At 46.3% G+C, this 14510-nt stretch overlaps 1 pseudogene; it reads right to left on the bottom strand.

Moving 5' to 3' along the window:
• The window catches only part of LOC146770976 (cytochrome P450 2J2-like), a 68261-nt pseudogene that overhangs the window by 20500 nt on the left and 33251 nt on the right, over positions 1-14510 (bottom strand).

Below are 14510 nucleotides of genomic sequence, written 5' to 3'. Positions count from 1 at the left end.
CTCCAATGTTACATGCTAGTGATAGTGAAGAACATTCTGGAGTTTGCCCCCAATACTGTGAAGGCTCTTCCATCGCATTATGCTTTCTTGACCGAAGGATCTTCAGAGGAGAGTAAGATCCAGATGGTATAGTGCGGGACGGGGCAAACTGGACAGCTAGAACGAAAGACACTTTGGCCCAGTCCGAAACACTGCACCATGTGATGGACCCTTTGCATAATCAGTATTAAATGTAGCGACAGACGAGCTTCGGAGACATGTTTATACTTACATAGGTCGTGTACCAAGTGGACCGCTGTGATTTGAGGACACTAATTTCCTTTGTTGTTTTCTGGGGAGTACAATTTAAATGTTGTTCCCACAGTCCCAGTGGGATAGAATCAGCAATCCTATGGCCTAGGATCATTTTACTTTAGGCAAAAAAGGGAAGGATTTTCCCTAAAGTTTGCAAGAAGTGTGTTCTAAATGGCTTTGAAAAGCCTGCTTCCCTGCCTTGTGTTGATCTTCTAGCAAGTCACTAGATGGTTGCTTTAGTTTTTGGAATTTACCTCAGTAATACGACAATCACATGTGTTCACTAGGGGTCTCTCTATTTACATGCTAGTGATCACAGAGATTAGTGCTGAGGTTGAAGAGACATGGAAGTGCATCCCGCTTTTACAGAGTAGCTACTGTGTTATCTACTCAGGCTGTAGTAGGACAGTGGCAGCAGCATTAACCTATAGTCAAAGGTACGACTAGCCCCAGCTCCCTCCTGTGCAGCCTCTCTTGCCTGGGGTCTGATGGCCTCCTATGTCTGGGATGTGTGTTGAGACTGAATGTGTTCACCAGTGAGAATGGATTAGTGAGCCATTGTTTTGTAGTGGAAACAGAGCTGGTATCTCTTCAACTGGACATTCCAGCTCCATTGTGACCCTCCCCAGGCCATGCAGGAGCTCAGCAGGCTGGGGTGAAAATACACCTTATCTGCCTTTAGGTCAGACTTCCTGCTGACCCTCACTTTGTTTTTGGTAATCTCCTGAGCCAGGGACCCGTTGTCTGAAGCGGATTAACATTCCATCATGGCTATAGTGGGTACAGGTACCATAGACATAGGCAGAGGACAGCACATCCTCCCCCCATGCAGTGACATTCAGGAAAACATGCATAAAGGATTTGAGGTGAAGCAGACATTCACAAGTAGTACACAGATGATTTGATCAGCTCGTCATTCACAAAATGGTGAAAGCATGGCATTGATGGCTAGTGGGTCTTTCAACATTTCACTTGTTTCCTGAGAGGTGCTACTCACCAGGGTGATTAGGGAAGTAGACATCTTGGTGTGGAATCCACTGTGGATTGACATGCACCGTGCCACACTTGGGAATATGGACTGGGTTTGGGAAGGTGTTTCTGTGACGGATGGGCCTGTGGAAATGAATTTGCCACTCTGAGGTAAGGAGAAGGAATTCACAGAAGCCCAGCACAAAAAACAACTATCTGTAAGGACCCGTGAGAGTCGCCTGCGGCAGAACAACCACTCTGAAGCCAATGAGACTCAGCAGCTGCTTGAGGTAAAGAAAACTGTTGCACATAAACATCGAGGAAACCTCCTTATATTCGATTAAGGTGAAACTGCATTGTCCTTGACCCCTCCAATGTGTTTAGGAGCCTTTGGCGGCCTTCCAGTTACAGTCTGTGGCAGGATCGCCATATTGAAGAATATACTATTTGAACCCCTGCCCACAGACTCAGGACTTACACAGTCTCTAGATGTTGCTCTTTCTCGCCATGCATCAGTAGCACCTTCCCTTTGGGTGGCCTGCCACTAGAAACTCAGGACAGAGGCAAGTGGGCTCTGAGGTCCAGGCTCCTGCCCCCTTCTGACAAGTCATCTTGTACTGGCATCTTGACCAGCAACTACCCTTCTATAGCTAGACCAGTGTGTTGTGTATGATGTTATTATGTTCTGAGCACGGGACCTTCATTCTAACTCTAGTCTACAGTCTTGGGTCCGAGCAGCATCTCTGGTGGGCAGTTGAAGCTTACCATTGACGGAGTGGGATGCTTTCCTGTGGTGCTGCATTTGCTCTAATAAACTACGTTTCTACTCATTCTTGACAACTGGATTATTACTTAAGCTTGGCGACGATCCGGGATTCGGCAGCACCACCATACGAACCTACATATGCATCTCGTTTTATTGGATTTTTGGGGGGTGGGGGGATTCAATTCCTCACGGCTGGATTTACTTTGTTTACTGCTCAGCCTGAGGACTTCTCCAAGGATTACTCTCCGTCTTTGCACTCTGTGGATGTTCTACTTATGCTTTTACTTGTGGCATTTTTTTAAAATAAGCTTTTTATTTTTTTTGTTTAAAGGGGGAAGATGTGTTGTGTCTGATGTTATTATGTTCTGAGCATGGGCCCTTCATTCTAACTCTATTCTGGAGTCTTGGGTCCGCGCCGCTTCTCTGGTGGGCAGTTGAAGCTTACCATTGACGGAGTTGGATGCTTTCCTGTGGGGCTGCATTTGCTCTAATAAACTACGTTTCTACTCAACTTTTGACGACTGGATTATTAATTAACACAGTGGCTTCTGGACTGGTAGGATTCCAGTTGTTGTGCCTAGACACTTACCACAAATCATCAAACACCTGACCCCGTGAGAGCAGTGTCCTCTCCAAGGAAGAGTGGGAATTCTCTTGCTTTTGGTGGGTGGAGAGAGTGCAGACCAGAACATTTGGGTTCATATCAACTACTGAAGCCAAACATCAGTGCTATTTATTGCTTTAGCTTTGAAGAGTAAGCATGTGCAACACCGACTGTGTATTCCAATGTTAACTGGTCTTATAGTGCTTAATATCTTGGTGCTATAACACTGTTAGGCATCAGAATTCTGGCCCAGAGGGTCGTCGCGACTGCTGGTCTTCACTGCGCATCTAGGTTTTATGTGTGGAATATTTTTCTTGTGTTTATTAAAGTGCTTTCCTTTATAAAGTTAAGAAGTAACTGACATTGATTTTAATAGTTCATATTAGTGGGCAAGCTGTACTTTGAGGTGTGTGACCAGCCTTGACTCCTTGAGGAAGCTTCCACCTGCTGCCACGCTACCCTGAGAGAGTGGAGTGCTTGAGAGAAGTACTCGGTCATATAGTTTTGTGGCCAGAGTACAGTGGTACCAGGACACCAATTGTAAACGAGTCCATAAGATGCACCGGAGCCCAGTAAGCTCCGAATGCCCAGTGCTCCAAGAACCAGGTCATTACAAGAAGGAAGTAAGATGTTCAGATTTTCTGAAATTGTATGGATGTCGAAATGTACATTTTAATTAAATCAAACCCCTAGATATGTGGCATGTAAGGTTGGGAGTTGCAGGAAGAGCACAGTCTTTTGGACCAGAAAGACATATCTCTAACACTCTTACTGCCACTCATTTTGAGAGATAATCTGACATCCAAGAATGCACTATTTAAAGAAACGGTTTCTCAGTCTGTCATCAAGGTCCTGGGAGGGAGGATTGGCTGTAGTTGGGTGTCATGGACCTAGGACAAGATTTTAAACCTGGAGCTATGGATCCGTGCCCCAAAAAGGTTGCACATAAATAATGAACAAGATGGAAGATAGTCAATATTAAATTCTGCTGACCGGAACAGAGACAGCAACACAACTTGCGTCCGGCCCGTCAATCAGTGGCCGTAGACGCCAGTCACACACCTCTCGGGCAATCCAACAAGATGGAATGATAAACTGTATTGAAGGCAGCTGACAGGTTGAAAAGCACCAGGAAAGCAAGGAGTCTGATTTGGAATGGATTGAAATGTATCAAGCATCGCGACCAACACTGACTTGGTATTGTATCTCAATTGGAAGCCCTCCTTTGATCGACCAAGTGTATTGATACAATAAATAATGAAATATTGCTATTCAGCTAGATTCTGTTCCATGGTTTCAGAGACAACTGGTACATAATAGGCCTATACTTTTAGGGTCACTGGGATCCAGATCTGATTTCTTTGGAAGAGGAATTACAATCCCCTTCTTGCATATGTTGGAAACCGTTATTTTACTAAAAGAGTAATTGATAACACGGGATAGTATTAGCAGAAGGCCAGGCACTAATGAGTAAATTATGGGAACTGGATATGGGTCTTCCAGGGAACTTGAGATTAATGAGAAATTTCCAAACATCATCCAGTGGCACCTCTTGCAAAACTGTTCCTTGTGCGAACCATTAGTAGCAGGATAAGGGAACAGACCATACTTTCGGGGAAAATTAGACGATGCGTTCATATATAGGATCGACAATCTTAGAAAGAGGTGGCCAGCTTGTCACAAAGAGCTTGGGAGCAGACACTGTCTGAGGAACAACATTCGTGCAACATGAATGACAAGACCACAGAAATAGGCTCACAATAGAACGATAATTTTTTTTCCAGGAATGAAAGCGGCTTTAGTTGCACATAATAGTGCTTTATATTGACTGGGCATTGCTTTAGGCATATTACCAGGACTGCTTTATCTCCATTTACAAACCAATTTCCTAATCAAAAGCTACCCAACTCAGAGTCTTGGGATATACCATTTGTTTGATTATCTGTTGTAACAACACGGACACAAACAGGGGTGTGGAACTAAATAAAATATCTACTTGTCCATCGGGCAGGACGCTTCATAAATCTACTTGTCCTGTAACAAAATCCACTTGCCCCTTTGGTGCCATGTAGTGCAGCGACACATTATGGTAGCAATCTAATTATATAAGAGCTCTGATATAGCCTCCTTGATTATGCCAGAGCTCATACCATAGTAGTGTTTGAATAATTGCAATCCCCTTATGTTGCCATGTTTCTGTAGATCTACATACTGGGGCTGAAGGTAGTGGTAGGTAATAGTTACAGGTTTCTGAGCGTTGCAATGTTTTCTTTTTCGTTGCAGGCGGAGTTACAGGGCGATCTGGAAGCAGGCCGGTACAAAGGGTACCTCTGCGCGGCACCATAGGGGGTGCCTGAGCCAAAACCGAGGAGCCTCAAGGGAGGTCCCGGAAGCCGTGTCGGCGCCCTGCTAGTCCTGCGGGCGGTTGTGGGCCTGAACAACCGGGGGCTTGCTATGCGACGCTCCGCCCCGAGAGGGGGGGCGTGAGTAGAATTACCAACGGCATGTGATCGTAGAAAGAATCACCTGGAGGGCAGCAACGGCGGGCATCGCTCCCGCGCTGCCCGGCTCATCAGGCGGGCAGGCGACCCAGTTGATTGCCTGCTCTTGGATCGCCCGTAAGATAACCCACCCATTACATATTCTGGAATTATGTAATAAACCTGCAGCATTGTTACCCAACACCAACTGTCTTGTGTGTGTCATTTGGGTAACCTATTATGGGGGAGGGGGGACAGCGGGGTGCCCCAGGGGGTACTAGGCAGGTGCTCATGATTGGGTCAGTCGCAGTGAAAGGCCGATGTCTCGGATAGATATCTGCTAAATTTTCAGTTTGCTTTTGTGAAACCTTCCCATTTGTGTAGTGCGTTTTTGTGGGACATTTCAGACCTTATGAACAGGCCTGGTTCTAGCATGGGGGCCGGGTGGGCCAGGCCCACACAAACATGACCTTTGGCCCAGCCGGTGACGGAAGAAGAGTCTACGGAAAAGGCACCTGTTAAGTTCTTCCTCCACATTGCCATTTTTTTTCAGTCTTTAAAACTGAAATTGAGCGGAGTGGTTTGGGGGTAGAGATGTGCGAGCTCACCAATTAACAGGGAGAGCCCCAGAGCTGATTGAAGGCTCTGGCTTGGGTTTTAGAGCCCATGCTCGTGCCGAATCCTGAAAATGTTTGCTAAGTAAAGCATGCAACAGACATCACATAAAATACGACACAGACACTTCAAAATTCATTTTTTAAATTTCTTTAACATATGGAAGCTTTGATATTAATCAGGGGTGGCCCCTCCGCTAGGGGAGTTTGCTTTTGCGCATAGCGGGCGTACCTGCTCTGCTCTCCGAGCAGGGCCGGGGAGGAGTGGTTTGCCCACTCCTGAGTGCGCAAAGACTGTTTAGTCGGCCCCCTCTTGCCACGCAAACCAGTTATGCGCACTCTGCCCTTCTCCATGCAGTCTGCATGGAGAACATGCCCACCCCTCTAGCCCTGGCTAAGCGCCACCCCGACCAATCACAACGCTTGTAATTGGTTGAGGGGAGGGAGCCTGGCTGCCTGCTTCCTGTTCATGCTGGAGCAGGAGAGGAGAAGATGCAGGACCCTGCGTAAAATAGGTTTTAACATTTTTTTTATGGATTATTGATCCCCCCCCTCCACCCGAGCTCCATGCCGGCCACTACTGACTGTCATAATGTAGCGCTGCACTGAGCAGTACCTATTCAAATTTAACATGAGCTTCAAGTCATTCCTGCAAGCACCTCACACTGACATTAATAAAGCCTTATAGGGCTATACCGGCTGTTAAAGGCCCGCTGCAGCGTTAAAGGCCCGAGCCGAAGGCGAGGGACTTTAACAAAGCAGAGGGACTTTAAAAGCCGGTATAACCCTGCTACGAAGGGCTATAAGGCTATTAGAACATTCTGCCACTAGAGGGCAGAATGTTCTAACAAAACAAAGCCTTCAGGGCGCGCGAGGGGATTGAAATCCCCTCAGGCTCCCTGAAGTCTTTGTTCACAGCCAGAGCTGTGAACAAAGACACATTGGAATGTTGGTGCTCCGGGCTTATACCAGCCATTATAAGCCCGGAGCGCTCCATTGTTTTCAATGGAGCTCCCAACATTCCAATGTTCTAATATGTTATAGTGTAGCCCTGCACTGAGAAGTACTTATTAAAATTTAAACATGAGCTTAGAGTCATACCTGCCCCGACCTCACACTGGAGATAGTGCCATTAGTGAACCTACAGGCAAGACAGTTGTCTCGTGGACCCTGTATGCGGCTGTTCTGCTTGGGTTTTCAGATCGGATGGAACCCGCTCTACAGAGCCCTTCTGACCCAAACCAGAACGTTACCCCCTCCCTAGGGCCTTTTTACACCTAAATGACCACATATATATGTACCACCTAAGGACAGGGAATTCCTATTATATATATATATATATATATCAAGACCTCACAGCCCAACCACAGTCTCGCGGCCTTCAGCAGACCCAGAATCTCCTACCCAGACGGCAGCAACACACACAGTCTCGCGGCCTCAGTCAGACCCAGAATCTCCTACCCAGACGGCAGCAACACACACAGTCTCGCGGCCTCAGTCAGACCCAGAATCTCCTACCCAGCCGGCAGCAACACACACAGTCTCGCGGCCTCAGGCAGACCCAGAATCTCCTACCCAGACGGCAGCAACACACATAGTCTCGCGGCCTCAGTCAGACCCAGAATCTCCTACCCAGCCGGCAGCAACACACACAGTCTCGCGGCCTCAGGCAGACCCAGAATCTCCTACCCAGACGGCAGCAACACACATAGTCTCGCGGCCTCAGTCAGACCCAGAATCTCCTACCCAGACGGCAGCAACACACACAGTCTCGCGGCCTCAGTCAGACCCAGAATCTCCTACCCAGCCGGCAGCAACACATACAGTCTCGCGGCCTCAGGCAGACCCAGAATCTCCTACCCAGACGGCAGCAACACACATAGTCTCGCGGCCTCAGTCAGACCCAGAATCTCCTACCCAGACGGCAGCAACACACACAGTCTCGCGGCCTCAGTCAGACCCAGAATCTCCTACCCAGCCGGCAGCAACACACATAGTCTCGCGGCCTCAGTCAGACCCAGAATCTCCTACCCAGACGGCAGCAACACACACAGTCTCGCGGCCTCAGTCAGACTCAGAATCTCCTACCAGACGGCAGCCTTAGCACAAGCTCATCCTATTATTACCGTAGTACATGACAGGGGAATCGGGATTACTATATATCAGATCACACAAAGACTATTAGTTGAGCACAACCTGTTCTCTAGTTCGAGGGGCTCGTTTCCCCCTCATCCAGTTACCACTTACCTGACCAGGATTAACCTCTGTTCATGTTGAGTTAACTCTGACTAAAAGAATAGGCTATCCTCCTATACAAAAATACACAACACATGCTAACTCACGACAAGCTAAATACTTTATTTAAATGCCACATGCACATTCGCAGAATACATCATATATATATATAACCTGCAAGGAAAGTGAAAGGTTAAGTTATACACTTCAAAGAAAAAGGGGTCGACATCACCTGAATTGTATGTAGCCTGTGCTCAATGGTCATCTAGGTTCCCTTCTCTCTCTGTGCCTCGGCTTCGCCTGGAAGTCACACCTCCGCAGTCGCGGATCTACTCCCTTCTCCCTCTCCGAGTCACTGGAACCTCTTCCTCATCGGCTACTCTCTCCTCTTTAGATTCAAGTTCGTCATCTGTCTTCCCTGGAATAAGTAGTAGCTTTTTTGCTAACGGCCAGATGCCGCCTATGGTCTAGAAGCAAGTACCCATATCTAACTCAGACTTTCACTAATATAGAGGTGCATTCTCTCATGGAAATTTCCAGCTCGAAACCTGCCGCCCACCAAATTCCTGTACCTCCCCGTGCCAAGGACACGTTCCCAGCCGGCCGGCCTGATGTAGTGTCTTCGGCAGGGGAAAAATACACTCCTTCGATAAGGGCCGGCCTGAACCGGTTCTCTCCGAGCGAATAACACCTCATAACTAAAACATCGCCCTCCCTCTAGAAGTGTCCCAAGCTGCCGGAGCAGAAAGAAAGATGGAGTCTCTCCTGTCTGAGGCCTACCAGGCCTGAATTCAGCACGACTCCATGAAATACCCTCACTATAGGGCAAGTTATCCTCGATGCTAACGAATCTATCCCCTAGGCTATGTATGTAGGCCCTGATCTATGGGTAGGAGCACGGGATCGTGTCAAAGTGTCTAATAGATAGGCCCTATTCACTACTCTAGTCCTTAGACTTGGATGGAAAGAGACTGAAGTCATATTGATCGCTCTACAACACAAGAAGGCCAGGAAAATCAAGCAGTACATTTCACCCTTGACTTCAGTCTATTATACATACATTAAACAGAACTAACATCGGTGGAAGAATAATATGAAACAAAACTAACCGATCTATGTCTAGTACCAGATGTGCAGAATTGAAGCAGTGAAGGGATACACTGAATAAAAGAACAGATAGAAATCAAAACAGCAATAGCAATCAAAATGCCACCTAATATGTAGCGTAGCATATGCATGTCCGGTAACCAATTAAAGAGCCAGTCAAACCAGCCCTGATCAATGTGTTTTCTAACTTCATCGGTTAAGTCATGCAATTTATCTATGTGTGTACGAATGGATTGTGTATGATCAGATAAGTTAAAACAGCAGAGGCCTTCAAAATCTGAGCAACCATGTCCATGTTTAAGCAAAAGATAATCAATGGCTGCTCTATTTTGCAAAATGGCCCTACGTTCACCCTGGGCGTCTAATAGCAAGTCAGACAAGACTGTAGAAGTATGATTAATAGATTTAACCATCCAGCAAGCCATTTTCCCAATGGATTTGGCATTGTAAACCGCCAAAGCAGGAACACCAATAATTGAAACAGCTAGGCTAAGGTATTCAGACTTGGAATATAAATGCAAAGATGAGTCACAATCCTCTGGTAACATCACTGTATCTCGAAGCACACGAGAGTTGGCATTTGGATGTGATGAAAACATTAATAAACTCAATCTAGTAATGGCACACGGGCCTCCGGAAATGTTTGCGGGGACATATGGCCAGGAAGTATTACCACATGAGAAAAGCCATCCGGCAGGTAGCAACATCGCACGATAGTGACTGGGAGTAACTACCAAACTATTGCAAGTCATATTGTTCTGGACTGAGACACATGTCGTCGGTGTCCTCTGGAAACACAAAGTTCGTTCGTGAGGTGTAAAGGAAGTGGCGCCCCTTAACTTGAGGCGTAGGCATTCAGAAATTGCATTAGGATTACATGTAAGAAAGAAGCATAGGTCACCTTGTGTAATATTATACGTAATTATTTGGGACTGGATGGGGAGTTGCTCATTCGGCAGTTCAGTACACAAAGGACAATATACATGGGTAGCAAAATCACCCAGAATAATATTCGGACGAGCCTTCGAAATGTTAAAGATACTGATTAAAGTCTCCAGCGAGGCGGGGACAGCAACTAGGCAGGTCGCAAGAATATCGTGCACAGATCTCATCGGTGTCAAACAGAAGTGAGGGGCATCAGTTACTCTTTTGGCCAGTAAGGTCCAAAAGTTCGATGATGAATCCCACGCATTGAAGGAACGCAACACTCGGGTTCCCAGTTCATCCCGGGTTGATGGGATCCCTTCTCTCTCGCCGAAGTAGTCCGAAGGGAGTCCAATGCCGGCACATCCTGCAGCAACAATCCAAAGAATGATCTGAAAAAGAACCAAATACAGGCATTAATCATTCTCGTAAATAACATTTATCAGCTGGGACAGCTTCCCAGCTATCTTTCCCTGGCCTCATAACCAAAATGGTATTATCCTGACCGGTGGCAATAACCTCTGCTTGTTCAGGGGGATTCTTAGGCGATTGCACCCAAACCTTGGCCCCAGGGTTATCCGTAGAGCCAAAGCCTTTCTGGCCACGTACAGTTAGCAAAGTTGGGGCAGTGCCTTTCATTATTTCACCACTGAAAACAGGCATAATGAGTAATTGAGCCACTCGGTCAGTACGATGTATCAGCAAGTCAATCTCACTGCTATTTAGCAGAAGTACCTTAATCTCTCCCTGATAGTCGCTGTCGATAACTCCTCCAAGCACCTGGATGCCTTTTACAGCCAGCCCCGATCTAGGGGCGATCAATCCAAAATTCCCCGGTGGTATATGAATACCAACACCGGTAGCAATGATGACCCGATTTTTACTTTCCAGAACGGTGTCATCCATAGCATGCAAGTCTAAACCTGCCGACCCTGGGGTCGCTCTGCATGGAGCCAGAGCTCCGGGAGTAATTTCCCAATACATCACAGTTTCATTGATTACATTAGGCATAGTCTCAACATTTGGGGGAAACAAACGCATAAGCGGAGATTCAGCATTTAAAAAAGGACGATTATTCAGGATCAATAGTGCTTGGGGTAAAAAGTCTCGCCAATTTTTATACTTGTCATCTGTTAACTTTCGTAACTGATCCTTTAGCAGGCCATTCAATCTCTCCACCAGGCCTGAGGCCTGCGGGTAATAGGGTATATGAAATATCCATTCAATATTATTTTCCACACAGAATTCCTGTACCAATCTTCCACGAAAATGGGATGCATTATCAGATTGAATTTGGAATGGCACACCATAATACATCATAATCAATTCTAATGTTTTTATGGTATTCAATTGGGTGGCTTGCTTACATGGAAGAGCTACCAGCAAGCCACTATATGTATCGACAATTGTGCAAACATATTGACAATTTCTACTCATGGGAAGGGGCCCGATGTAATCAATCTGCCAAATTTGAGCGGGCAGTTTCCCGCGATGTAAATGGCCTCTAACAATTTGGGGTACCTTACGCTGTCTGATATGTTGACAGACGGGACAATGTAAGATAACATTTTTGATTAGATCCAGGGGAATATAAATTCCTCTATCAGCAGCCCACCTGCTAGTGGCCTTCTCTCCAAAGTGTCCTGCCTTCTGGTGTGCCCATTTCGCCAATCCCGCAATATCAGGATCTTGTCTGTCCACCACTGCCTCAGCAATTTTAGATTTTTCATCTGCAATGTTATGAAAAAATTTGTCAAGGGAGTCTATTGGGGTGTGAGCATCCACATGGAAGATGGTAACAGTACTCTGTGGGAGCATCTCCCAAATCTCTTGCCATAACTCTTTTCCCCACAATTCTTTGGAGTGTAACCTCCAATTATGGGAATGCCAGGTCGGCAACCAAACAGCCAGTCCATTGGCAGTGGACCAGGAATCGGTGAAGATATGACATGTACCAGGTAACTCCTGTTTCAAAACTTGGTAAACAGCGTAAAGCTCGGCAAATTGGCTACTCTTCCCTTCACCAGTTGTGCTCAACAGTTTCTGTGTGATCGGATTATAAGACACCGCCTTCCAGTGCCGTGTCGTTCCAATAAACTTCGCCGACCCATCTGTGAACCAAACATGGTTTCTGTCCTCAGCGGACAAATCATCAAAAGATCTACCCCACTTGACAGGGGACTCCTGTTCTAAAGGTACGGAACACTCACTCTCAGTCTCAGTCGATGGTGCTTGCGCCACTTGCTCATGTAAAAACGCAACTCCTTTCGGACCCACACGTGCCCTGTCTTGTATGTACCATTTCCATTTAATCACACTCGCCTCCTGAGCATGCCCAATTCGATGAGTTTTTGGTGAACTCAAAACCCACTGCATAATAGGAATTTCAGGACGCAAAAATATGTCATGTCCCAAAGTCAATTGCTCAGTATCCACCAAAGCCCAATAACAAGCAAGTAGCTGTTTCTCAAAGGGTGTATAACGCTCACCAGCATCAGGTAGCTTTTTGGTCCAAAACCCTAACGGTACCTTACTCCTGCCTTGTTTCTGCCATAGACTCCAATTTGCATAAGGGCCTTGCACAGACACATTCAAATCCACATCACCATCACGTACAGGCCATAGATCCATAGCATGTTGAATTGCCTCTTTCGCCAGACTAAATGCATCTTGCTGTTGCTTACCCCATTCAAATGCATTCTTTTTACGTGTAATTCGGTACAAAGGGGCCAATATTTGACTCAAATGAGGAATATGCTGGCGCCAAAAACCAAATAAGCCAATGAAGCTCTGGGCTTCCTTCCTATTCCTCGGAACCGAAAAATCAAGAATCTTCTGTTTAACTTGAGGGATCACCTCGCGGTGTCCCTCGTGCCAATTAATACCTAAAAATTTTACAGCTTGAGACGGACCTTGTAATTTATCCGGGTTGATCTCCCAACCTTTCCCACGCAGACACTCAATGACTCTATCTAATTGTGTCTGAACATCCTCTTGTGTTTCGCCTTGGATCAAAACATCATCAATATAATGACATATCTGAATTTTGGGATGAACTGGTACTTCAGCCAAATGTTCTGCCACCAGCCGGTGACAAATCGTAGGACTATGCACATAGCCCTGAGGAAGACTTCTGAACGTCATCTGACGCCCGTTCCACGTAAAACTGAACTGTTCCTGACACTCAGGGGCAATTGGAATAGAAAAGAAAGCATTAGCAATATCGATGGACGCATACCATGTACCTGGATGTGTTTGGATTCTTTCAATCAGGGTGATAACATCCGGTACTGCAACAGTCAAAGAGGGCGTGTGTTTGTTCAATTCTCGATAATCAACAGTCATGCGCCAAGAATTATCACTCTTACGCACCGGCCAAACAGGATTATTCCAAGCAGAAGTAACTGGAGTTATAACGCCTGCATCAACCAACTCCTGAATGGTGGTACTAATCTCTTCATGACCACCCGGAATACGATACTGCTTCTGACAAACCACTTTGGTCGCCTGGGGAACTTGTATAGGGGGCATCCTTAAACGACCAACCCGTATAGGTCTGGACGAGATATAATGCGTCGTTCCAAATTGGTAACACCCATCATCAAGATGCAACGTCATTCCCTTCAAAATATCAATTCCAATTATGAATTCTAAGAGTGGCACCACTAATACAGAATATTCCTTTCTAGGGATTCTACCTATTCTCATTTCAAGCAAAGTTTGAACTGCAGGGGTTTCTTTTCCTCCTAATCCGGTAATAGTAAAAGGCTGCCCTGTAAATTTCTTTGATTTTCCATGAATAAGAGTGGCCTCCGCTCCTGTATCAACTAATGCTCGGGCCCTTTGGATATTACGATGTCTCCAATAAATATCAATATCTACATAGGGTCTGTTATCTCTGTGAGCCCATCTGTGTACCGGAGCTTGACCTATTTCCTAGTCATTCTTACTGCATTCTGTGTACCAGGACAAATCAGGATAAAGACTCTCACGTTTCTTAGGTATCGATACCTCCTGTTCATATCCATCTCTATTACGAAATGGATTCCTGTCCTCTGCATTGTACTGCAGGTTTCGATCGGCCAAACTGTGTCGATCCTCTCTCCTTCTCAACTCAGGGGATTGATCCCTATCATCTCTACGTCTGCTGTAAGCATGATCATTTCTCCCCCTTTCCTTTTCCCCCTCTCTCTCCCTGTCCCGCTCTCGACGGGGAGACAGATCACGTACAGGACGCCGATCATCACGACGATCAGAGCGCCCACGGCGATCATCATCACTGCTACCATCAGAACAACCACGATCACACGCAGTCGTTCGAACACGCCGGGCACCCTCCTTCCGATCCAAGCCCCGTTTGCGAAACATCTCCCACAAACGAGCAGTAGTCTCACCATCAATGTCCTCCCGACGCACACCATCAGCCAAAAGACCAGTAAAGATATCACGTCTAGTAAATTTATATTCACCAGGAGTACGAGTGTCAGGCCGGGACTGACGTTCAGGTTTAAACCAGT

This window comes from Triturus cristatus, unplaced genomic scaffold, assembly GCF_964204655.1.
Source record: "Triturus cristatus unplaced genomic scaffold, aTriCri1.1 SCAFFOLD_742, whole genome shotgun sequence".
NCBI classification, from domain to species: Eukaryota; Metazoa; Chordata; class Amphibia; order Caudata; family Salamandridae; genus Triturus; species Triturus cristatus.
This window is presented reverse-complemented; position numbering and strand designations above follow the sequence as displayed.